This window comes from Rhipicephalus sanguineus, unplaced genomic scaffold (assembly GCF_013339695.2).
Source record: "Rhipicephalus sanguineus isolate Rsan-2018 unplaced genomic scaffold, BIME_Rsan_1.4 Seq484, whole genome shotgun sequence".
NCBI classification, from domain to species: Eukaryota; Metazoa; Arthropoda; class Arachnida; order Ixodida; family Ixodidae; genus Rhipicephalus; species Rhipicephalus sanguineus.
Window position 1 is genome coordinate 19,834 of NW_023615352.1, and position 25,233 is coordinate 45,066.

Here is a 25,233-nt window from a genome sequence, read left to right on the forward strand (position 1 = left end):
AATTCTCGTTCACCGGGCGCAGGCTCGCCCAAATAAAAAATTGTCTTGAACCCGCCTACTGCGGCCTTCTCTACGTCCCAACCGCGTGACATATGTTGGAGGTGCTTGCCAGTCCATGTACCGAACGCCCCCCTCCAGCCATGAACCAAGCCCACGCCGTCAAAATGATGTCGACACCAACCCCGACCGGCGAGCTAACCGTAGGCAGCAAAATCTTCCACCAGGAAACGGACCACTACCCGACAAGACAAGGACCACAACGACGCAGATAACAGCCACATTGACGGCCCCTATGTCGCCTACAACAGTCGTCACGCATATACCCAGGGAGCCAGCGACTTTTCGTGGATCACCAGGTGAGCATCCACAAAGCTGGCTGGAGACATGCGACCGCGTCGCCACGTTCAACAACTGGGACTGTGACGAGAAGCTTCGCCCTGTCTATTTCACCTTTGAAGATGGCGCAATGACCTCGTTTGAGAATCGGCGGACCACGCTAACATCATTGGACCTCTACCACACCGGATTCTTGAACACCTTTACAAGCGTCGTCCGGAAAGAGGGATGAAACACTTCTGGAGACCCGTGTACAGCTCCACAACGAGAACATCGGGATGTACACCGAACAGACGACTCGCCTTTTCCGCCATGGTAACGCAACCATGTCCGAAAAAAAGAAGGTTCGCTTCCTGATGCGGGGAGTGAAGGAAGAACCTTTCGGCGGACTTGTGCGCAACCCACCAAGACAGTCTCGGAATTCGTTTCGGAGGCTACAACAGTCGAAAAGGCGCTAAAAATCCGTACCAGGATTTCTAGCGCCAGGACGAGCTACGGAGATGTTCAAGTGCAGTGATGTTCAAGTGCTGGATCGTGACATTTGCATCGCAAGAGGCATTGCTCGGCTGCATGAAGGAAAAGGAAGCGTGGTGCTAACAAACTTACCAACAATACAGGCACATGAGCAGGGGCACGACGGCTGCATACATCGAAGAAATCAAGGCCGTCCGCGGAGCGTTCGCAGTTTCATATTCTGACGAAGCTACCACGACGACCCCAATGTCTCAACTCTCCTTCAACGTCCACCTAAGCCTTCCCTCTTGCCCAGAGCAACAGCTCCAATGCCTTCCGCAGGAATACAAGGGCTGTTGCTCGTCATCGTGAAGGGTTCGACAAATGCCCCTTGTAAAGCACAGTATCATAACGGAAGAAAATGCTCCACCACTCCGACAGTCCCTACCGGGTTTCGACGCGAGAACGAGAAGCTATGAAACGGCACGTCGATGAAATGCTGCAGGATGATATAATACAGCCTTCCAAGACTCCGTGAACATCACCACTATTCTTGAAGAAGAAAGATGGAACTTTGTGGTTCTGTGTTGATAACCATCGCCTGAACAAGGCCACGAACAAGGACGTATATCTGATTCCCCTAATAGACGACGTCTTAAATCAACTCTGTGACGCAAAGTACTTTTCTTCGATGGACCTCAAGATGACCTATTGGCAAATTGAAGTCAACGAGAGAGACCGTGAGAAGACGTCGTTTATAACACCGGACGGCCTGTTTGAGTTCAAGGTCATGCCATTTGGTCTTAGCTCAGCGCTTGCGACATTCAGCGCGTTATCGACACTGTGCTGACTGGAATAAAGTGGCATATTTGTCTTTGTCTACCTGGATGACGTCGTCTTCTTCGCTCCCAGCTTTGACGAACACCTCCGACGCCTTGGAGCAGGGCTTCAGGCAATCAGGTCATCTGGCTTAACACTGAAACCAGGAAAAAACGCTAGGCCTGCGCTGAAACCGCAGCACAGTCACAGCGAAAGCTGGAAGAGCGGCATTTCTAGAGCCCGTTGTAAGCTCTCTTGGGGCTACTAATACAAGTACACTAGCAAGGCACCCACTACGCCATAAATCAGAATTTTTGTGAAGTTGGTAAGCACCTACTAAGCCATTATTCGTCATTCTGCGGAGAAGCAAGACACCAGCTACACGTCTGTAAGGCCATTATGTGCACTTTGTTGCGCGACGACTGATGACGATGAAAATTATGGCTCAGCCCTTTGTAATGGGTTGGAAGCTTTAAACGGCCCACCAGTTATGTAATTTGCATTGGGTGACGGCCGGCCGCTATTTCCCTTTCCCGTCATGCTGTATAACATACGTTGACGTGGGAGAGAGACGGGGGGGGGCGAAGAACTTTACTGAGACCCCGAGGAAATGGATCATGCGCTTATGGGCTTCCTTGGCAACCAATACAAGTGCACTTGCGAGGAACCCACTACGCTATAAATCATTGTAATTTTACTGAGACCCCGAGGAAATGGATCAGGCGCTTATGGGCTTCCTTGGCAACCAATACAAGTGCACTTGCGAGGAACCTACTACGCTCTAAATCATTGAAATTTTACTGAGACCCCGAGGAAATGGATCAGGCGCTTATGGGCTTCCTTGGCAACCAATACAAGGGCACTTGCGAGGAACCCACTACGCTATAAATCATTGTAATTTTTGAGAAGTAGGGCAGCAGGCACTGTGCCATTTTCGTATTCTACGCAGAGCCGTGGTACCTGCTAAACGCATGTAAGGCATTATGCGCACTTTGTTGATGCTGTGCCTGATGACGAAGAATTATGGCAGAACCCTTTGTAATGGGTTGGAAGCATTCAACAACCTACTCTTTGCGCAATTCGCATTGTGTGACGCCTGGTTACAGAATTCGCGTTGTGCGACGCTTGGTGCTTATTTTACTCTTCTACCACGCTATATTGCATATGCTAATGCGGTTCCTTCCCGACACGAAGCCTGTATAGGACCTTTTTGCATAGCCGTTTCAAGCACCGGCATGGCTCAGAGGTTGAATACTGGGCTCCCACGCAGAGGGCCCAGGTTCGAACCTCGTTCCATCCTGGAATTTTTTTCTTATTTAGTTTTTTTCTTATTTCGAGCGATACTGGTTACGGACACCGGCGGCGGCGGCGGACAACTACGGCGCCAAAAACGGCCGGTGAAATGATCTCACAACAGATTTCCCTGTAAAAGCTCCTATTAGTGTGCAAAGAGCTCCTCTTCCTGGGACACGTCATCAGCAACACTGGAGTCCGCCCTGACCCGCAGAAGACGGCCGCCATCGCTATATTTCCGCCGCCCGCCGTTAACAAGGCCGTACGTCGACTTTTCGGCCTGTGTACCCATTACAGGCGGTTAGTCAAAATTCCGGCATCGCCGATCTACTTACTAAACTGACCAAAGCCGACGTCGAGCTTAAGTGGGAAATGCCGCAGGAAGAATCATTCCGAAAACTGAAACAACGATTGCAGTCGCCACCGATTCTGGCGCACTTCAACGACAACGCGGACATAGAAATACACATCGACGCAAGCTGCGTAGTACTTGGCGCAGTACTTGTACAACGCACAGAATATCGAGCAAGGGTCATCGCTTACGCTAGCCGGTCGCTGTCAAAGGCCGATTCAAATTATTTGACGACAGAAAGAGTGCCTTGCCGTCATTAGGGCTACATCACTGTTTCGCCCAACCTATACGGCAGGCCTCTGAAGGTCGTGAGCAGGGTGTCGGAACGGAACGAAAACCGAAAACGAAAAACGAAAAAAACGATATTTTGGACTGGAACGAAAACGTAACCGAAACTTTATCTATTATTTCGTTCCGGAGTGAAAACGAAATTTTTTCAATCGTTTTTCGGTTCACGAGAAAACTTCGCAATCCGGAGCAACTGAGCTCGTGCAATGTGAGCATATCTCAAAGTACGGTATAAGCGCGTACCTCAGGCAGGAATTCCAAAGCAAAGATATGTTGACATTGTGCGAAAAACGAATACAGTGGCAACCAGAGATGTTTATATTAATGCAAGTGGATTTTTGCGCGCCTGTCACGCAGGCCAGCGTAGAGAGGGTATTGTCGGCGCTGAAGTTTGTTACAGCGAAAGCTGTTATGAGATCACAACGGCTGATTTTGGCGCCATAGTTGTCCACCGCCGCCGGTGTCCGTGACCGCTATCGCGTGATATGAAAAAAAATGAAAACAAATTTCTAGGATCGGATGGCATTTCAACCCGCGCCCTCTGCGTGGCAGTCGGGTCATCCACCACAGTGCCACGCTAGTGCTTCTATGCTTGCGAGGAGCGCAGGACAAGCGTGAGTGCTGACGAGCAGTGCGCCCCAGTGTTCCGTATTCAATACAAAGGCACAAGGTGCCCGAGCGGTGCACTGTTCCAGCTAATACCATCGATCTAGAGGGTAATATTCCTCATTAACCAAATCTTATTTTTCTCCATACTTACAACCGCTCCAGACGCGTGGCAAAACTGCTTAGTCTTCTTGAATACTACTTTTTTCAGCATAAAAATAGGCTACGTCGTCATTTTAGCCTTAACACATTTAAGCATAAACAATATTAAAACACCACCATTCGTTCAAACATGCTGACCATGCAAATACTATAGGTAGCGGGAGAACTGCCCCTATGGGAATTAGTAGGGTGGTTGTACTGCGCAGATATGTAACCAAGCTTCTATCCCTCGACCTTGGTAACCTGTTTTGCGTACTCAGTTCTTAATGCATCTAATGACATCAGCTTTATAGGGCGTCCATTCTTAACGCAATAAAACTATCAAGATGCCTTTCTTACGTGGAGGAATCACATTGATGGAATTGAACTGCCCGGCCATACCAGAGTGCGAATGGGCTAAGTTTTTTCATTCCGAGGAATTCAAAGGAATGGAATTGCGGCAAGTATAATATTGAAATGGAATGGAGGCGCCCATTCCGCCCACACTGCTTCCCACCCACTACAAAGTGCTCAGCCATAATTCTTCATCATCATCAGTCACAGCGCAAAGTGCACATAATGCCTTACAGATGTGTAGCGTGTATCAAGAGACTCCGAAGAATGACGAAAAATGGCATAGTGGGAACTTCTCTACTTCAGAAGAATTGGGATGATTTATGGCGTAGTGGGTACCTTGCATGTGTACTTGTTTTATTGCCCCAAGAGACTCTCCAGCGGGCTCTACAAAGTCCGCTCTTCCAGCTTTCGTTTTGACTGTTCTGCGTGTGTCGCGCAGGCCTGGCGATCTCTTTATCAGAACAGCGGTCTCGCACATCAGACAGTACACTCAATGACGTGCTGCTTCTGAGATCGTGCTCACTCCCTTGACACAAAGCAATGAGCCCACTAAAAAATTCGTATTTTTCTTTTGAGAAAATAAATACTATGACTTTGAAATTAATACTGGTTTGTGCTAGTTGGTAGAAATTCGTGGTACAGTTACTCCCGCTCCTCTGAAGAACGTATTTTACCCTTGTCCCACTTTCCTAAGAGCAGGGCAAGTAACTACATCACAAATCCAATGTTCGTTATGATTACCTTAACTTCAAATTTTTCCGTAAAAAATACCGTTACGAACCGTTACGGAACATTTTTTTTTCGTTCCGGAACAGAAACGGAACGGAACTTTTTGCGGTGGAACGAAACTAAAACCGAAGCAAAAAACATTTCGTTCCGACACCCTGGTCGTGAGTGACCGCCATACGTTGTGTTCGGACGTAAGCACTCTGATGCCGACTGCTTGTCCCGCGCACGTGTTCATCTGCCGCCGTATGAAGATTTTGACAGACAGTTTCTTGGGAACCATAAAGGCCGACGACTTCGCCGAACAGCAGCGAAGCGACCTGGAACTCAGAAGCCTGACAGAGTACTTGGAAGGCAAGACCACCATTGTACCCAAGGTGTCTAGGCGAGCATTGGCGTCATCTTTCTTGCAGAACAACGTCCTCGTAAAGAACTTCTCGCCGGCCCGAGCCAACTACATTGTCGCTGTACCTTCGGGACTGCGACCAGGAGTTGATCAAGCCCTGTGCGACGACCCGACCGCAGGCCACCTTCGTTCAGTACTACTAGGCAAGTCTTACCGCCGACGTCGCCCGCTAACTGAAGAAATCCCAGGACTGTCAGCGATGAATACACGGCCGAATAAGCCAGCCGGACTTCTGCGGCCCATCGAGCCACCTCGCCGCCCGTTCCAGCAAATCGGGACGGACTTACTGGGGCTGTTCTCGACGTGAACTTCCGGAAACAAATGGATCGTCGTAGATACCGACTACCTCACCCGCTACGCCGAGACAAGGGCCCTGCCCAAAGTGCCGCCGACATAGCCAAGTTGATCGTTGAGCACATCGCCATGCGTCATGGCGCCCCGGAGGTCCTCATCACCGACGGAGTTACGGCTCTTACTGCTGATGTAACTCAGGCAATGTTGAGACGCAGCCAAAGAAGCCACCGCCGGACCACAGCCTACCACCCACAGACCAATGTCCTCACCGAGCGTCTCAATAAGACCATCACCGACATGCTGGCCACGTACGTCGACGTCGAACACGAGACGTGGAATGGCATCCTTCCGTACGTGACCTTCGCATACAGCACGGCCCTGCAAGAAATGTTGCAGATGAAGATATACAAGTTGGTCTGCGGAAGGAGCCCGCCGACAACGCTCGGCGCCGTTCTACCCAACGTCACCGGCGAAGAAACCACGACGTCACCGTCTACCTTCAGCGCGCTCAAGAAGCGCGACAACTCGCCCGTCTGCGTATCTAGAGCCAGCAAAAGGCCGACAGCCGTCGGTACAACCTTCGACGACGCCACGTAAAATAGCATATATAAGAAGAGTAAAAGCCCGTTAATTTGGAAAATCAGATAATCCGGACGTGTTCTCTGGTCCCGGCCCGCATATATATTGTTTAATGACATCAAACTCTTGTGAATTCGGTCATATCTGGCCGCAATCCGGTTAATTCGGACGATCCTCGGAGCGTACCAAGCACGAAGCGCCGCAAATATGCGACGCAAGGCAGCGAAAACGGCTCTCGCGGACAGCCGAAATGGGCGAGGACTTTGAAAAACACGTGGTCGCCATCCACAATCACGTTGTTGGTACATAATGAGGTGTGGGTTCAAGACACGTTTCGGCTTTGGACACGGGGTCTTCAGCCGCGTTCGCACTGTGCACGAAGTCGCAAATTACGAAAATTGCGGCTTTCACTGCTCTTAAGAAATATACTTACAGGATTTACGTGTGCCTCAAGGAAATGAAAGCGCATCTATGAAACAGGCATTTCTTGATTTTTAGGGGCGAAGCTCCTTAAGGCGGCACCCGTTCGTCCCTCGTAGTGGTAGTCGTAGTCGTAGTGCGTAACCAGTCTTACGCTTTGACCTCCAAGGTGATGCCGGTGGGAGATTTTTCCTGTGCGTTTTGAACAATAAAAATTCGCAGCGTTAGCTAAAAGCCGACTTCTTCTGTCTCTCATTCCCATTAGCAGCCATTCTTTACCTCCAAGGTAGTGCCTGGTGAGATTTCTCCTGTGCGTGATTAACAATAAAATTTTGTTCAAAACGCCCTTGATTGATGAAATAAACCAACGAAAGACGCCAGATGTTTTGTAAAAGCAAAACGAAAGAACGCCAGATGTTTCTAAAGCAAAACGAAAAGACGCCAGCTGCTTAACGAAAGACGCCAGATGTTTTCTAAAGCAATGGTTTTCTAACAATGAAAATTTACAGCGTGCATGTAAAATTAAAGAGAGCTGCAAGTCGTCATAACTCATCGAACCTTTAGTATAAACGCGCCCGATCTCACGTCGGTGATGGTGTACTGGGCAGAATTCACGGAAGATTCACGGTTTACCGATGAACCTCCGCAGCTTCGCCCACTCATCATCATTCACTCCGTGGATATGCTGTGATTTTTTTCTGCATACTTTCGATAATTCGGGCAGCTTTTCCGGTCCGGTCCCATGAAATCCGAGATAATGAACTTTTACTGCATATATATATAAATTATATATAAATATATATATATATATATATATATATATATATATAATATATGACTGGCAACAAGTGCAACTTAGTATACAAGAGAACGATCTGTTGTTTCTGCGCAAAATTAGGCACTACAACATTTGCGTTCACCATTTTTCGCTAGAGATATTGCTTCAAAAGTTAATTGAGCAATCATTGATAATTATCGAGTTTGGCGGATCATAAAGATTTCAGTTCAGTTTCGACAAGTGTAGCGCCTATGTTTGTGAAGCTTCGCGATTGCTTGCGATTCTTATGTTAAGACTACGCGCAGGACGCGAGTAGTCAAGTTTATTCGGGAGCTTACGTGAGCACCAGTGATAACGCTGGAAGGTTCGATCACTATGATTAAAACAGGCGTTCCTCCACTGGTCGGATTACCGACCGTCGATGACTGTGGCCGCCGCTATCAGGGCACAACGTTTATTGCTTGTATTATTACTTTTTATTTCCTGGGCACAAGTTCGGCCTTTAAGGACTTTCGTCTATACCAGCCCGACTGCCGGTTTTTTTTTTTAATGCGAAGCATTTCTTTGCGAACTTCTGCGACTTTGAGCGTATCTATCTATCTATCTATCTATCTATCTATCTATCTATCTATCTATCTATCTATCTATCTATCTATCTATCTATCTAGCCGCCTACGACTTTGTGCTCTCCTGGTCACTTGGTTCATCGAATGTGCACGAAAACTGGTATGGCGTAACATGAGTGTATGACGAACATAAATGACAAGTCATAACATGAAAATCATGACACGCATGTCATGTACAGCATGATTTACATTCTATGCTCATGGTGCGCTGGCGGCCGTTTCGCTAGTTTGATATACACCAAACTTGGTATCTTGCGACGTGACTGTGTGACGAACATAAATAACACGAGTTAACATGAAAATCATGACACGCATGTCATGTACAGCTGACTTACGTGCCACGCTCATGAAGCGCTGGCGGCGGTTTCGCTAGCTTGATCTACCCCGAAATTGGTATTGCGCGACGTGACTGTGTGACGAACATAAAGACTCGAGTTAACATGAAAATCATGACACGCATGTCATGTACAGCATGATTTACGTGCCACGCTCATGGTGCGCTGGCGGCCGTTCGCTAGCTTGATATACACCGAAATTGGTTTCTTGCGATGTGACCGTGTGACGAACATAAATAACACGAGTTAACATGAAAGTCATGACACGCATGTCATGTACAGCATGACTTACGTGCCACGCTCATGGGGCGCTGGCGGCGGTTTCGCTAGATTTATATACACCAAAATTGGCATCTTCTGACGTGACTGTGTAACGGACATAAATAACACGAGTTAACATGAAAATCATGACACGCATGTCATGTACAGCATGACTTACGTGCCACGCTCGTGGAGCGCTGGCGGCCATTTCGCTAGCTTGCTCTACCCCGAAATTGGTATTGCGCGACCTGACTGTGTAGCGAACATAAAAACACGAGTTAACATGAAAATCATGACACGCATGTCACGCACGCATGACTTACGTGCCGCGCTCATGGTGCGCTGGCGGCCGTTTCGCTAGCTTGATCTACCCCGAAATTTGGTATTGCGCGACGTGACTATGTGACGAACATAACACGATTAACATGAAAATAATGACACGCATGTCATGTACAGCATGACTTACGGGCCACGATCATGGCGCGCTGGCGGCCGTTTCGCTAGCTTGATACCCCGGAATTGGTTTTGCGCGACGTGGCTGTGTGACGAACATAAAAACACGAGTTAACGTGAAAATCATCACACGCATGTCATGTACAGCATGATTTACGTGCCACGCTCATGGGGTGCTGGCGGCCGTTTCGCTAGCTTGATATACACCAAAATTGGTATCTTGCGACGTGACTGTGTGAGGAACATAAATAACACGAGTTAATTGCTATAATATACTTTATGCGCGGCTACGCTATGCTAGGAGATGCTTTCCGCCGAGTGTTGTCTACGCTACGCCGACTTACCTCGAGCTTCAACAGTTTGCTGCTTAAAAAAAATGACACGAAGACAGTCATGTGCTGGCCGGGCCGGGATATAAGCGAAAGGTCTGCGGCCCGTGTCTCTGAGAACCCTGGCGTACATGCATAGCTTGCCGTTAGCAATCTGGAGGTTGTATCCGTGCATGTTCGAGTGGTGTAACGCCTCGCGCCGCTGAGCGAATGGTCGCATGTTCGAATCGCCAGTCGAACGCGTGCGAAAAATATTCTTGTCAGCCATTATTGTGTGTTATACACGGTGCCCCAGCCATCTTTAGCCACAGTTTAAAACTATGCCAACGCACTCAGTGACGACGGGATGACGTGCATGTGGCTGACTATTGCCTGGAGTAAGTCAGACTATTTTTTGTGTGCGCATTATTTGCTTAATTAGGCCACTCTAATTAACTAAGTTTCGAAGCAACGAAGCTGAGCAGGAAATTCCGATGAAAATGCGGTAGATCGGTTTGCAAAACGTCCGATTAGAAAGTTTCTAACTTTCTGCGTGTTCAGTATTAGTATAGTGCCTAGAATAGTATATTCTAGGCACTATAGTATTAGTGTTTCTCTGTGACGCCATTGTGACGCTATGGAGACTATCATTCAACACAACAGGAAATGTAAACGCTATGGCGATTTCCAAACCTATAGCGATTTGTTGAGTGATTGAAGGCCGGATATGTTCTCGTGAAGTGCATTCACACTTTTTGGTCGGTTGCTGGAGTGTTTGTTCAATTTTCCTTTTTTTAGCACGAAAGTGTTTTATGCCGGGGTCCACCACGGCTCCACTGACGCATTTCCGTCACGGATATGACGTTCTAAAATATAAAGACTAACATATGGCAAAGAAAAAAACTAGAAGAAAAAGTTCCGTTACCGGGAGTCGAACTTACGACCCCTCGATCCCCAGCGCGAAACGACTCCGCCGCAGACGGCACGTTCTTCGACATACTGACGGCGTGCTATTTATATACACCATTTGCTGGTGGCTGTACTCAGAGATCGCTGTACATCAGCGTGTTTTCGTTATCACTGGCGAGATGGCGCGAAGGGCTCGAACGGCGTAGGGTTACTGTATATGCTACCTTTAGGTAGCATAGAACGGCGCGCTCGCCCCACGCGTCGAGATGAGCGTGCGCCTCTACAGGGCGTGGTCGCTCCTGCGCGCGCGCTTATCTTGTACGTCTTGCGCTGTCACCGCAAGTTGGCGCTGAAGTTAGAGAGTACGTAAGGTCACTGTAACGGGAAAAGTACCGCGTTCCTTTTCTCTTCGCCGCCGCGCCCTTTCGGCGGCTTCGCCACATACATGGTCCAGCTCGCTCGCCTCGCTAGTGTCTCCCGGCCGCAGACGCACGGCGCTTTAGAGGGCGATTGTTTTTATAGGCTCAGGAAAGCGTACAGGAACATTACGACATCCCGCATCGTTTTGAGACTTGATCGAAAGCCTATAGAGGCTTCGAAGAATGCCCTGGTAAGGCCCTCTTTGCCATTCCCAGCGTGAAAAAGGATGCCAAACGACGGGCTGTGTGGCTGCACAGAATTAGGCGGGAAAATTTGTTCCCACGACTGATACCCGCATTGTGAGGTAAGCGCTTCATTGACAATTCGCGAATGTTTCGGGGAATGTTGGCGCCTACCCTGCACTAGTGCAGCTTGTTTCGCGTGGTTGCCGCAGGAGGTTCATGCACAATAACATTTTATTATGTTTGGCGTAAAATTGACGCCTTTGGGCTCACATATAATGATCAGCGCGCCATGAAAACTGACTGCTACAGATTGGTACTGCCTGACGCGACTGTATGACGAACACAAATAACAGATGGTAGCATGAAAATAATGGCTGATGCTCTCGCGGCCGGTTCGCTTGCTTGATATGCCCCGAAATCGGTATTGCGTGACATGACTGTATGACGAACATAAATACCGTGCGGTAACATGAAAATAATGGTACGCATGTCATGTAAGGCATGATTTACATGCCATGCTCATGATGCACTCGCGGCCGGTTCGCTTGTTTGATATGCAGCAAAATCGGTATTGCGTGACGTGACTGTAATGCGAACGTTAATAACAGGTGGTAACATGAAAATAATGGCACGCATGTCATGTATGGCATGATTTACATGCCATTCCCAAGATGCTCTCGCGGCCGGTTCGCTTGTTTGATATGCACCAAAATCGGTATTGCGTGACACGACTGTATGACCAACATAAATACCGTCATGATTTTCACGTTACCACTTGTCATTCGTGTTCGTCATGCAGTCACCTCAGGCTATACCAATTTGGGTGCATTTCAAGCTAGCGAACCACCCGCCATCGCAGCATAAGCGTGGCAAGTAAGTCATGCATGACATGGAAGGCATGATTTTCATGTTACCACCTATCACTAACGTTAGTCATACAGAAATAGCTCGTCATAAAAATTTTGGTATATATGCATTTCATTAAACGACCGTGAGCGCCCCGAAACCATGTCATGTAAATCACGTTTTACATGGCATGTCTGTCATGATTATGCACGTTATAACCAGTCACTTATGTTCGTCATACACTCTTGTCACGCCATACCAATTTTGTTGTGTATCAAGCCAGCGAAGCGGTCGCGAGCGCACCATGAGCGTGGCATGTAAATTATGCCGTACATGGCATGCATGCCATTGTTTTCATGTTATCACCTTAATTTAAATTTGTCATACAGTCTTGTTATGCCATACCAAATTTGGTGTACTTCCCGTTAACGAAGCGGCCAGGACAGCACAAAGTCGGGGGCGGATAGATAGATAGATAGATAGATAGATAGATAGATGATAGATAGATAGATAGATAGATAGATGATAGATAGATAGATAGATAGATAGAGATAGATAGATAGATAGATAGATAGATAGATAGATAGATAGATAGATAGATAGATAGATAGATAGATAGATATAGTAGAAGATAGATAGATGATAGATAGATAGATAGATAGATAGATAGATAGATAGATATATAGATAGATAGATAGATAGATAGATAGATAGATAGATATATAGATAGATAATAGATAGATAGATAGATAGATAGATAGATAGACACGTACATAGTCACAGAAATTCGCTAAGAAATGCTTCGCATTTAATAAATGCAGACAGCCGAGCGCGTAAATGACGCGCAGTTCGCATTTCTTTATCGCGTTAGTACGCGAGCGTGCGCATGTAGGCAAGTGAAAATTGCCGCTATTTCTTTCCTAATCAGTCAGAGAACAACGGTATGCTTCATTCGGGGCTGCAAAAGCGCACGCAATGCGTAAAACGTGCGTTACTCCACGTGAAATCAACACCGCACCGCCGCTGCTTCGGCGGCGCTGGACCACGCGCACGGCGGTCGCGGTACTTTTCCCGTTCCAGTGACTTTAAGAGTACGGAGGTCACTCCGCTCTCTGCAGCGGCCGCTTTTTCGAAAGGAGCGCGCTGCTCAGAAACAAACAAGTTACAACTGTGACAGTTCGCGCTCATCCTGTGTATTCTTGTGCGTTCGTTTCGTGCGTCCTCCTTTGTATTTGACCAGCGCGCTTTAACTGTAGAGCTTCGCGCTCATCCTGTGTATGCTCGTTCCGTGCGTCCTTTCTGCTTGAGCAGCGCGTTGCAAGTTTCGAGCTGCTTGCCGTTCTTCACGTGACATTACAACTTGTTACTATAGCATTCATTCCTTCGCCCTCGGGGCGAAACAATCCACAACAAACGCTCAACTACGTCTGTGAAGACACGTTTTACTTTCGTTATACCGATTCCTATGACAGAGGGATCAACCATGTATTTTTTTTTCACAGGGGATGCATCCGAGATGTCGTCGGTGTCGATGATGTCGAGTAAGTGAATTGTCTACGTGGTAACTATGGCCTTTTTATGCGTTTTCTGTATTAAAGACATGCAACCCATGTCCACATTCCCACGCATTCTAAGCGACAGTAGTGTTTACAACGTGTTTAGAATCTCAGCTGTTCGAATCGATTTTGCGCTCACGCGTGTCTTTGCAATAGAGTTCATTTACGTCCGAATGGTTTATTTCCCATTGCAGGCGTCGAGTCGTCAAGCGTGGATTCTAGTAAGTGTTTCTTCATTTTCTCGTACAATTTCTGACTCCATGGTAATGCTATCGTACTGCTGAGAAGTTGTGGGTTAATGCTATTTTAAAAAATATAGAGGCGAGTGACTGGCGTTGCTTTTCCTTTAGACGATAATAAACACCGACTTTATGTACTATTAAGGCGAAAGCCTTAGATGCCTCATCAAAGGCGAAAAGTGACCATCGGCGTCAACACGAGTGACAAAAAAAATCGTTGCAACGCGTCCGTCCCATTCAGCGCGTTTCCAATAAAAGTGCAATTTTGTCAACGCCTTAGCACACCGCGAGGTGGCGATCTCAGCCCAAGCGTCGACGTCGCTCATAGCATCCATCCATACCAAAAATAGCTCCGCGACGCGCGCCTGAACGCGTTCCCCGCTTATACACGCCCCGAGAAAAATCGCGGCCGGGGTCAGGGAAGATGCGACGCGAGTTGCGTTTCCCTCTTGTCTGGCCGTGGTGTTCAATAACTATTTAACATACCGCGGGATGGCGACATTACTCCAGGTTCTGCGACCAATGAGCGACGCTCTTCTCGCTGTCACACGGCATTTTTAGGAGCGAGGCTCCTTAAGCCTGCACCCCGCCGTCGCCGTTGAAGCTTCCTTCTCTTAAGTATCGCTTTGGGTTGCAGTGGCCGGTGATTTAAGAGGAAATGTTTAGGACTTGAGAGGTTTGATTCTAGCGCACCAGGAATTCGAGGTTAAAGAAATAGGCTCTCTGCACAACTGGTTATAATGTTCGTCTTCACTTTCACCTCCTTTATCGTTGATTGTGAAATGACAACCACCATTCTAGCGCACTACGGGCGCTTTGTCGAAGGTAGTAGCAGACGCTCTCACCACCCGGCGCCGGCGCAAAAAGACAATGGGCGCGCGCGGCGTTCCGTCGCCGCCGTCGAAGCTCCCCGCCGCATCACCACTCGCACCCCTCTCCCATCTGTCTCCCTCTCCATGCGCTGCACGCGCCGCGCTCAATCGATCAGTCGTTCCCGCCACCGAGCGCAGCAGACGCTCTCCCCACCCGCTCTCCACCCTACCGCCTTCATGAAAGCCAGCAGCGAGAAAAGGCGCATAGCGTTTGCGTCCCATTTCTAAGTGGCTTCGCTCATCGGTTGTATTCTTATACGGAACAACTGCTAGTTTATCTGATTACGCTCTCACCGTTAACTACTATAGCTACCACAAGGGTTTTTAGGCGGCACCCGTTCGTCCCTCGTCGTGCTCGTAGTAGTGAGTAACAAGTCTTACCCTTTGACCTCCAAGGTGGTGCCGGTGGGAGATTTCTCCTGTGCGTTGTTGAACAATAAAAAATTCGCAGCGTGCGCGTTAACTAAAAGCCGAATTCTTCTGTCTCTGTAGAAGTGTAAGTGTTAGCTAAAAGCCTACTTCTTCTGTCTCTCATTCCCATTAGCAGCCATTGTTTACCTCCAAGGTAGTGCCTGGTGAGATTTCTCCTGTGCGTGATTAAACAATAAAAATTTTGTTCAAAACGCCGTTGATTGATGAAATAAACCAACGAAAGACGCCAGATGTTTTGTAAAAACAAAACGAAGAACGCCAGATGTTTCTAAAGCAAAACGAAAAAGACGCCAGCTGCTTAACGAAAGACGCAAGGTGTTTTCTAAAGCAATGGTTTTCTAAACAATGAAAATTCACAGCGTACATGTAAAATTAAAGTGAGCTGCAAGTCGTCATAACTCATCGAACCTTTAGTATAAACGCGCCCGATCTCACGTCGGTGATGATGTACTGGGCAGAATTCACGGAAGATCCACGGTTTACCGATGAACCTCCGCAGCTTCGCCCACTCATCATCATTCACTCCGTGGATATGCTGTGATTTTTTTTAATCGTTGATCATGGAGGTTAGTCGTCGGGATAAAGATGTACCACCTAACTTCAACGTGGGTGCATCCACGTTATGCTGTGCTATAGCTGCCAAAGGTCAATAGCCATTGCTCAAGTTCTCGTATATCAAAGTACAATAAACGTTCCACTACTTCTGTAAGGACAAGTTTTACTTTCGTGTTATACCAATTGCTATGACGGAGGCATCAACTATGTTTTTTTTTTTTGCAAGTCTTAAGTATTTCTATGTTTTGACCATTATTTGATGGTCTATGTGAAGTATGGGGAGCCCTTTAAACTCTAGGAGGCAACAGCGTCCTGACCATTTTTAAGGATTGCTTCGTTTCTTTGCTCTTCGGGTTAGGACATAAGGATACAGCGCTACGATATGCTCATTGACGGCCACGCTGAAACGCTAGGGTAGCGTTCCAGTGCAGCCGTGGCCCATTGAATCCGCCCACTCGCCCAAAACGTGTATCACGGCTACGGCTGCGCTTGAACGCCAGCAGCGTTACAAGCGCTACGGCTGTGTATAACATGCCCGCCTCCAGCCTTTAACGTTATACGGCGCCAGTGAAGGTTCGACTAAGAACAGCTTCGCTTCTAAAGGGACCGACAACTGCCCAGAATATGAAATGAGTTGACTCCACTGATGTAAAGATTGTCCGTTGCACTGACTCAAACCAACCCTGTTTTTTTTTCGTGAGAGATGGATTTATATTTTTATTTCTTAATTGAAAGTCGCGAAAAATGACCTATGGCGCCTCTGGCGGCAAAACCATGAATGATCCGATGAAGACATCCATGTGACAATTGATTGTTGTACGCGGTCGACGATTTTTTTGTTAGTATTGAAATATTGTTCGCTTCTTTATATTAAAAGGTATTACTCCATAATAATGTACATATAGGCCTGCGTTAGTAGTATGCATTGAAGTGGCGCTGCCTTCCCGTGATGTAATGATTCCATGCTCGTCAGCGCGTCTTGAGCAACTTTTTAGCGTGCTCATGCAACCGTGCACGCATTTTCCAGGTCGCTAAGATTTTGGAGCGACATAGTTTTGCTACCTACACTTCGTCTCGGAAATGACGCGCGCTGCTACTCGGTGCGGCCTTGCATATGCACAGTTACGTTTTCGATTACTTGGCTTGGCTCGTGTATCGAGAGAGTAACGACGCCGAGAGAAGCCATCCATCACACAGGCGCAGGCAACCTTGGGCGCAGGCGCACACAACGCTGCACAAATACCGGGAAGGTGTATAAGGCCACACATCTCATTGTAACAGCTTGCTATTTTCAAAAATGGATGGAAAGGTCAAAATAAAGGTGGTTAAGCATAGTTACAGTGACACCTGCGAAAGCAGGACAACGACAGCTTTCACAAGGACCAGCGGTATCGCTATCGATTCTCAGCGTTGCTGGAGCAAGCCTCCATGCGTGTCTGGAGCCTTTCTGATCGAAAAACCGCTTATAAAATAACTACGTGCTTTTCGGATAAACCACTGACAGCCGAGTGTTCGTCGTGAGTTCAAAGATAGAAATGACTCATGAATTTCCAGCGCTATTGTGGTACGGTTTCATTATATTTTTTTTATATTTTCACAGGTGCTGCACAGCCTGCGCCAAGGTGAGACTTCCACGACCACATTTTAACCTAGAACCTGTCGGGATATCAGATAATTATATACCATATACTTAACCACCAAATAATTCAACGCTTACGTTTATTTGTTTTGGGCGTTTCAAATGAATAATGGAATAAGGGGGATAGCAATAATGTTTTTCGGTTCGTCGCAAGGCGAGCGCAATGCTGTAACTGTAAAGTATTGCCCCTTGACCGCTACCGTGCTAGGAGTTGTTGCTTCCTCGACATCAAAGGGTCACATTTTCTCGGGGATGCAAGTGGTTCGTGAACACAAGTGCCCTGAAGATAGACGTGAGCTATACGCGCACGTATTTTAATAGTTGTTTGTAACTGTCTGTTTACAAGCGACGATAACGCCCACGTATGAAAGGGCGGTGCCCTCAGCCGCCGGAGAAATATTTGTAACCGAACAAGGTGGGCGACACAAGTTAAAATACGTTGAAAATTAGCACACTGTTGCGCCTCCATAGTACTTGGAACCGATGCCTGAGCGTAATCTTCGAGAATTAACACGGAGAATGTTACTAGTATACGGTAATATAGCACCTCTTCTTAAGTTGGTTATCTCTTGAAGCTCGTATAACTTTCAACGAATAGTCGTAATTGAATGCCTCCTATATTAATGTTTCAGCCAAGGTGACTGGAAACGACGCGCAGTTCCAGTAGTGGTGATATGCGTCGTTATCTTGCTGCTCATCGGAATTGCCTTGTTCATTTCTTCGACTAGCAGTGGTGAGTGAAGAGACGCCCGCCGCGGAATACTGCGAGAAAAATTTCTGAACCCGTGCGCGTATAGGTTCTGCAGATGATAAAAATAATATATTGGGATTTACGTGCCGGAACCAAGATATGGTTATAAGGCATGCCGTGGCGGGCGGGCTGCGGAAATTTGGAACACTTGGGGTTCTTAAACGGTGTGTGGTGGTTGGTTGTTTGACCGCCAAAAAAATGGATTTTTTATTTCATTACTAAAACATAGTAGACACTCTGAGGAGCAAAAGCGTGCACTGCCGAGCGCGTAGGGAGCGCTAAAGTCCATTAAAAAATGGCGCCAAAACCCGCGCATCCTGAAAGATGCGAGGATTGGTTGGCATGTTTTCCATCGTTGCTATTGCGTGTATGTATTTCTTTGGCTAGACCGGGGAACTACATTTCCTGCCACTTTCCATAAGCCTTGATTGCAATTTTTCCAACTAAGGATGCCTTTGTACCGTTCTCACTGATTTATCTGGTGAGCACTTTCCGTGGATGTTTTAGGGGCGAAGCTCCTTAAGGCGGCACCCGTTCGTCCCTCGTAGTCGTCGTCGTCGTAGTAGTAGTAGTAGTCGTAGTCCGTAACAAGTCTTACGCTTTGACCTCCAAGGTGGTGCCGGTGGGAGATTTTCCTGTGCGTTGTTGAACAATAAAAAATTCGCAGCGTGCGCGTTAACTAAAAGCCGAATTCTTCTGTCTCTCATTCCCCATTAGCAGCATTGACATGTTCCAGTAGAAACGTTAGTAGAAGTAGAAGTGTAAGTGTTAGCTAAAAGCCGACTTCTTCTGTCTCTTATTCCCATTAGCAGCCATTGTTTACCTCCAAGGTAGTGCCTGGTGAGATTTCTCCTGTGCGTGATTAAACAATAAAATTTTGTTCAAAACGCCGTTGATTGATGAAATAAACCAACGAAAGACGCCAGATGTTTTGTAAAAGCAGAACGAAAGAACGCCAGATGTTTCTAAAGCAAAACGAAAAGACGCCAGCTGCTTAACGAAAGACGCCAGATTTTTCTAAAGCAATGGTTTTCTAAACAATGAAAATTCACAGCGTACATGTAAAATTAAAGTGAGCTGCAAGTCGTCATAACTCATCGAACCTTTAGTATAAACGCGCCCGATCTCACGTCGGTGATGATGTACTGGGCAGAATTCACGGAAGATTCACGGTTTACCGATGAACCTTCGCAGCTTCGCCCACTCATCATTCACTCCGTGGATATGCTGTGATTTTTTCAACAAAAAGTTGTGCTTTTCTCACGAGCAGCTTTTTTCAAAATTTCCGAAACTCGATGTTCCTTTTCTGGCAAACTGTGCGACCGATTGCGCTGAAATTTTCTCCGATTATGCTTAAAGAGCCCCTAAACCACCCAGAGGTCGAAATCTAGTTGTGGCGTTGCAGTTGTGCACGAGTCTACAGCGAACGCTGGCGGAGTTGCACGCGCTTTCTCGTTTCGCTCTTTCCTTCGCCAGGCGGCGTTCCTCGGCTCGTCTGTCCACCTATCCGAACGCCCTTCCTCAGCATCCGAGGTGGAAACGCAAGAAGCGCGCGCATCTTCTAGCAGAAAACAGGCTCTTGTTCGCCCACTGACAGCGGCTGTTGCTCGCGACGTCACCTAACCATACAGGTGACGTCATGACAGCTGTTGTCGATAGAGGAAAGGCACGGAGAGGAGCACGCGAGCGTGTGTTGTTGGTTTAGGGGCCCTTTAAAGCCATTACAAGTAGACTAAATATAAAATTTTGAAAATGTCCTAAATTAAAATTAAGAAACATTACTGGCAAATTTACGGCACGCGGCACGTGAAGGCAGTATTTTTTTTTCTTGTGACATAAATGTAGGAACCCGCTCTTTTAACTAGGATTTACACCACTAGCACGTGTGACTTGCCTGCTAAAATCCACGGTCTTACTGTTCTTTTTCTGTTTCTGAGTAAAGGTCAATTGTATTTTACAACCCAGTCTAAAATTTGGTACTCATATACACACAAAAACCAAGCAAAGGTGCAGGGCAAACATTGCGCAACCTGAAGCCCGAAAGCTTTTTTACTGAACACGGAAACCTTCACAGTAGAATATATCACAGTTCCTGAGGTATAACGCTGAAACCAAAAGACGACCCATTTAACGTGCCATACCACCTTAACGTTCAAGTAAAAATCATTTGAAATTTCGCCTCCATCGAAACGTGACCACCGGGGCCGTGATCGAAACAGCAACATTCGGGTCATCAACCGAGCACATTTCTGCAGAAGAGGAATCTAAAAAAAACGCTACAGCAAAGATTCAAGGGTAATGTCTTTCGTAATTTTTCTTTCACCAGGGTTGTGAAAATGTCAGGATATGGTGAGCATAGCAACAACGCAACAAACGTCTACTACATGCAGTTCAATACTCTTATATAGATATTGACGGAACCCGAAAATTGGATCTTACCAATTATCGTTACATGTGGACCTGTAACAAACTAAGAACATACCCTCATGTCTCCCTGTGCGTGTAGGCCTAGTTACTCCCCAACGACCGGTGGATGATCTTGCAAAATGCAAGTCGAGGTAAACAGCACTGAACACCCTAACACATGTTACATAGATAGCCTAAACGTTATTCAGGTGTTTTAAAGAACTACTTAGGTGCGTAAAAAATGGAAATTCCTGGGACACATAGAGCCGTGTGAATATATATATATATATATATATATATATATATATATATATATATATATATATATATATATATATATTTTTTTTTTTCTGCAATGTCTTCCTCGAACTCACTACCATCAATCACTAAATCAAGCCCTTCATTACATTGTTTCCGGCGGCATCTAAAACAGTTCTTACTAACAACATGCGACACCTGAATATATATATGTGTGTGTATACATATGTGTATCTGTTTAAATATAAATACATGCATTTATGTGTATGTGTATGTATATGTGTATATGTATACATATATGCATATACAAGTTATGACGTGACAAACTGTTAGTTAGTGATAAGTATGTGTTACGTTATAGTCATCCAATCCAATTAGTTATCTCCTGTTTTATCACTTACATGTAAACATTTGAACTGCTATAAGATTGAATCATTTTCATTACGTTCATTTTGTTTTATTCGCTTGCTGTTTTTTCCTTAGTTGCCAATCTTTGTTTCTACATTTTTATACATGTATTCACAGGAGGTCCCCCTGACAGTTTTTACTTTCGGACTTCCTTCTGTATTCTATCAAGTTTCTACTTGCACTGTGCTGTATTGAATATATTGAATAAAACTTTTCTTTCTTTCTTCAACAAAAATAAATAAATAACACCTTGTTCGGATAGCCCCCATAATATCGCCTTGCGCTTAGTCGGCACATTCATTCACAAAAGCACAAACGGGCGCAAGCTCATGTTAAAAACAACTGCCGCGCGTTACGCGCAAGCGCGTCTGCGACAACCACGATCTTCCCTTCCTTCCTCAAGCAATTGCGATGATGATAGCGCGAGAATGCCACCCGTAATGCCCTCTCAAAGATTTCTACACGGAGGCCAGTTTGGGGCATTCGTAAAGGGCTTTCACCTCCTTTTGTTAAATGAATATTGTTATTGCGACAGCAAATATATGTACACTCTCGGTAGGATTTTCAGTCGGTGTCACGTTCCGTATGTTTAGGTATGTATATTCATATAATAAACCCTCAAAGAAAGGTAGCTTTGAAAAAAACTCCTTCCGAAATGCGCCACCACGAGATTCTACCCAGCATCCCTCGTTCCGCGGCGCTACGCGTGAAACCACCAGGCCAAAAACGCAGACCTCCACCGGCAAAATTACGGTTAGCTATATACATGCACTATTTACCACTGGTGGTTGGCGCAACTCTGAGGTGCCTAAGCGTGGCAGACGCGTTGTCACTATCACCCGCAAGATGGAGCGAAGGGCCAAAGGGCCTTTGCTCCATCTCGCGGGTTTTTAGGGTGTCGCGCGGTCCTTTTTTTCGTCGCGCCGCATAGATATAGGAGCAGGAGGCGTCCGCACCTTTAGGTACACGGTGAGGTCACGCGTGGTCACGCGCTTATCTCTAGAGGGGGCTCAAGGGATGGCCTATAGGTTTGAACGTATTCTGCTCTGATCGCGAAGTTTGCGTTGAGGCCATAGGGAGACATTGCAGTAGAATAGGTAGTTATTCTACTGCAATTAATAAGTGGTAGAATAAGCAGTAGCTTAAAAAAATCTGATTTAGGAACACAGGAAATGCTCACAATGCAAACAGCTCACAGGTAAGCTTGACAAAGAAAGAGAGCAGTTGTGTTCGTGCTCTGAGTGCGGTATTTATTCTTCATGCTTTACCTTAACGGATGACCCGTTGATCCAATACCTTGGTTTCGAAAGTTTAACTGATGAACCTTTTCCTTGCTATCTGCAGTATGCAGAACTATTTCGCTAATTGATATCTTTCAATGCAGTGGCTGTCTTATCGGTGGCGCTGTCATGAAAATATTTAAAACATGTCAACGCTTACGTAGCTTGTGATTAATTTGTAGACTGCATCCATCAATTGCATTCAGTGCCTGATTCATTCATTTAAACACGTACAACGAAATCTTTCTCGTTTTTGTGTGTGTTATAGTTCTCCAAGCAGCCACTGAGAGCAAGCGCACAGTTCTCAGCACTATGGTGACATGGAAACTATAATGCAGTATCACAGTCTTTTCCACCACGCTTTCACCGGTAGTTCTCCTAGTTTGACTGGAATATGAAACTTTTAACGTGTATCGACACACTTGCAAATAAAGAGCTTCTAGCGTATTGACCAATACGAAAAGCAGAAAAAAAGGTACATATACCTTCGTGATTTTACGCCCCGAAAAGGAGACATGCCAATGAGGCACTCTAAGCTCCGCGTTAATTTTGACCGATGAGGTTCATTACCCTGCACCCAACTGAATGCACTGCACGGGTGTTCTTCATTTTGCCTGAATTAAGATACGACCACCGTTGCCAGAAAGCAAGCTCACAGCCTCGGCTTTTACAGCGCTACGCTTTTCAGCTGATCTGCCACAGCGTGCAGACTGCAAAAGGGAAATCGCTTTTAAAGTGATCCCCGTTGTACGCGAAACACTTACACTTACTGCATAGGATTAACGGGCGAGTCGCGTAGAAAGCTTTTCCACCCGTCTGTAGCAAAAAAGTTGTTTGGTCTGTTCGGGAGAGAAGGCAACACCATGAGCATTGGTATCCCTGATTTCTGCGCTGCGCAACGATTGTTCATATCTTTAGCAGTAGAGATGAAATTGACGCGCCTACGTGTTTTAGTGCTTTCAACGTCGGAGTGTCTGCCTGGAACCGCAGCAATGACTGCCCTTTCCGTTTATGCAGGTGACGACGTAACCGACGATGGGGGTTCCGGTGGTGATGGCAATCAGAATCCGGCATCCTATAGCGGTACTCCCCCAAGCTCGAGTCCCCCCAGTGTAGATCCAAAACCGAAAAAAGCGACTACCCCTAAAAAACCTGGTACGCTTCATGGCAGTGCGTGCTTTCGAGTGCTCTCAAATGTAGGCCGCACAGCCAAGTCTAAAGCCGATGCGGTAACGTGCGTCATTCGGGATGTCATAGTCATAGTCGTATAGGTCTGCGTTACAATGAAGGTAATGCTGATGGATAATTTTTCCAGCAAGTTCGGGAAATAAAGGGGAGCGAGTACGTAATCAGTTGACTATTCTGAGACAAGCATCCTGACACTAGCTGTGCTTGGCTCTTAAGAGATTCAACTGCCGCTGATATAAATGAACACCAGTTTTCCCAATAGGGCACATAGCTCTATATTCGATTAAATAGTGTCGTAGTTGTGTAGTGAACCGTGCTGATATAAAATTCAAATAGGAAGTTCAAGATTTTCCTCAAGGGTAAATAGTGTTCATTTGCAAATACTGGCATGTTGTTGAGGCTTCTTTGAGGTCATAATGAGTAGTTTAAATAAAGAATAATAATCTCGTTTGTGCATGAACAAAGCTGTTTCGCAAAGAAACAAGCATTCAGACCATCACACTAAACGACAAGGTCCTAAATACTCTGAAATTGTAATAGACCATTACACAAAGGAGCTGGTAAACGGAGTTGAAGCGGCTACCCAGCCGCCTATCGAAATACGCTTGGGCCGTTTTGAGGTGCTTGGATCGCCTCAGAAAGGTGTAGAGACTTAAGCCGTGTGGTGTGCCTCTTGCACTTGCCGACGCAAGCGTCGGCGAGTTGAGTGTCTGTACCCGATGCGGAGCCGGTGGATGAGGAAAGAGGAGATTAGCGGTCGAGGGCTGCCTACACTCTAAGAAAAAAAAACAAAAGAGGGTCACGGCCGCGTGAGTCTCTGCGGGTGTCAATTTACTCGCCACGAGGCTCTAAAATACTTGCGCACGGACCTTGCTGCACTTGCCCTTCAACCACGTCCCCTTCAGTCACTTCAGGAGACGGTCGATACCCTGCACGCGTTTATGCTCGAGAGCGTCCGAGCAAAGCCGCCCTTAATCCCCGCGCCTCCGCTACCCGACCGTCGCGATCGCAAACCGAGGAGACACCTTCTGCGGACGCTAATCATGGCTTACTGGTCTACTATACCTATTTGGCAGTGGCACTGCCGACGTTTTCGCCCCCAGGGCAGCCATCTTCGTCTCTCCGGATACACTGGACGTCCTCGTGCTCCAGGAAACTAAAACCGCTGTTTCCCTGTCGGGCTACATTGCCAGGATCAAGTGGCTCATCATCCAGCACCCCATCTCGTCACGACCATCCTCAACCGGCGGACGCTCACGGTCAACTTGGTCGATTTACCCTTCCCTGCGGTCCACCAGGCTTTTATCGAGATTCTACCTCAGAAACGGGAAGATCCTTCTCTCTCTACACTAAATGCCTACAAACACCCCAGGGTCAGCGAAGATTTATCTCTTCTCGCCCTACTCCGCGCCGCGTCAATAAGACCGGCTATATACCCTTTCCTGGTTCTCAGCGACT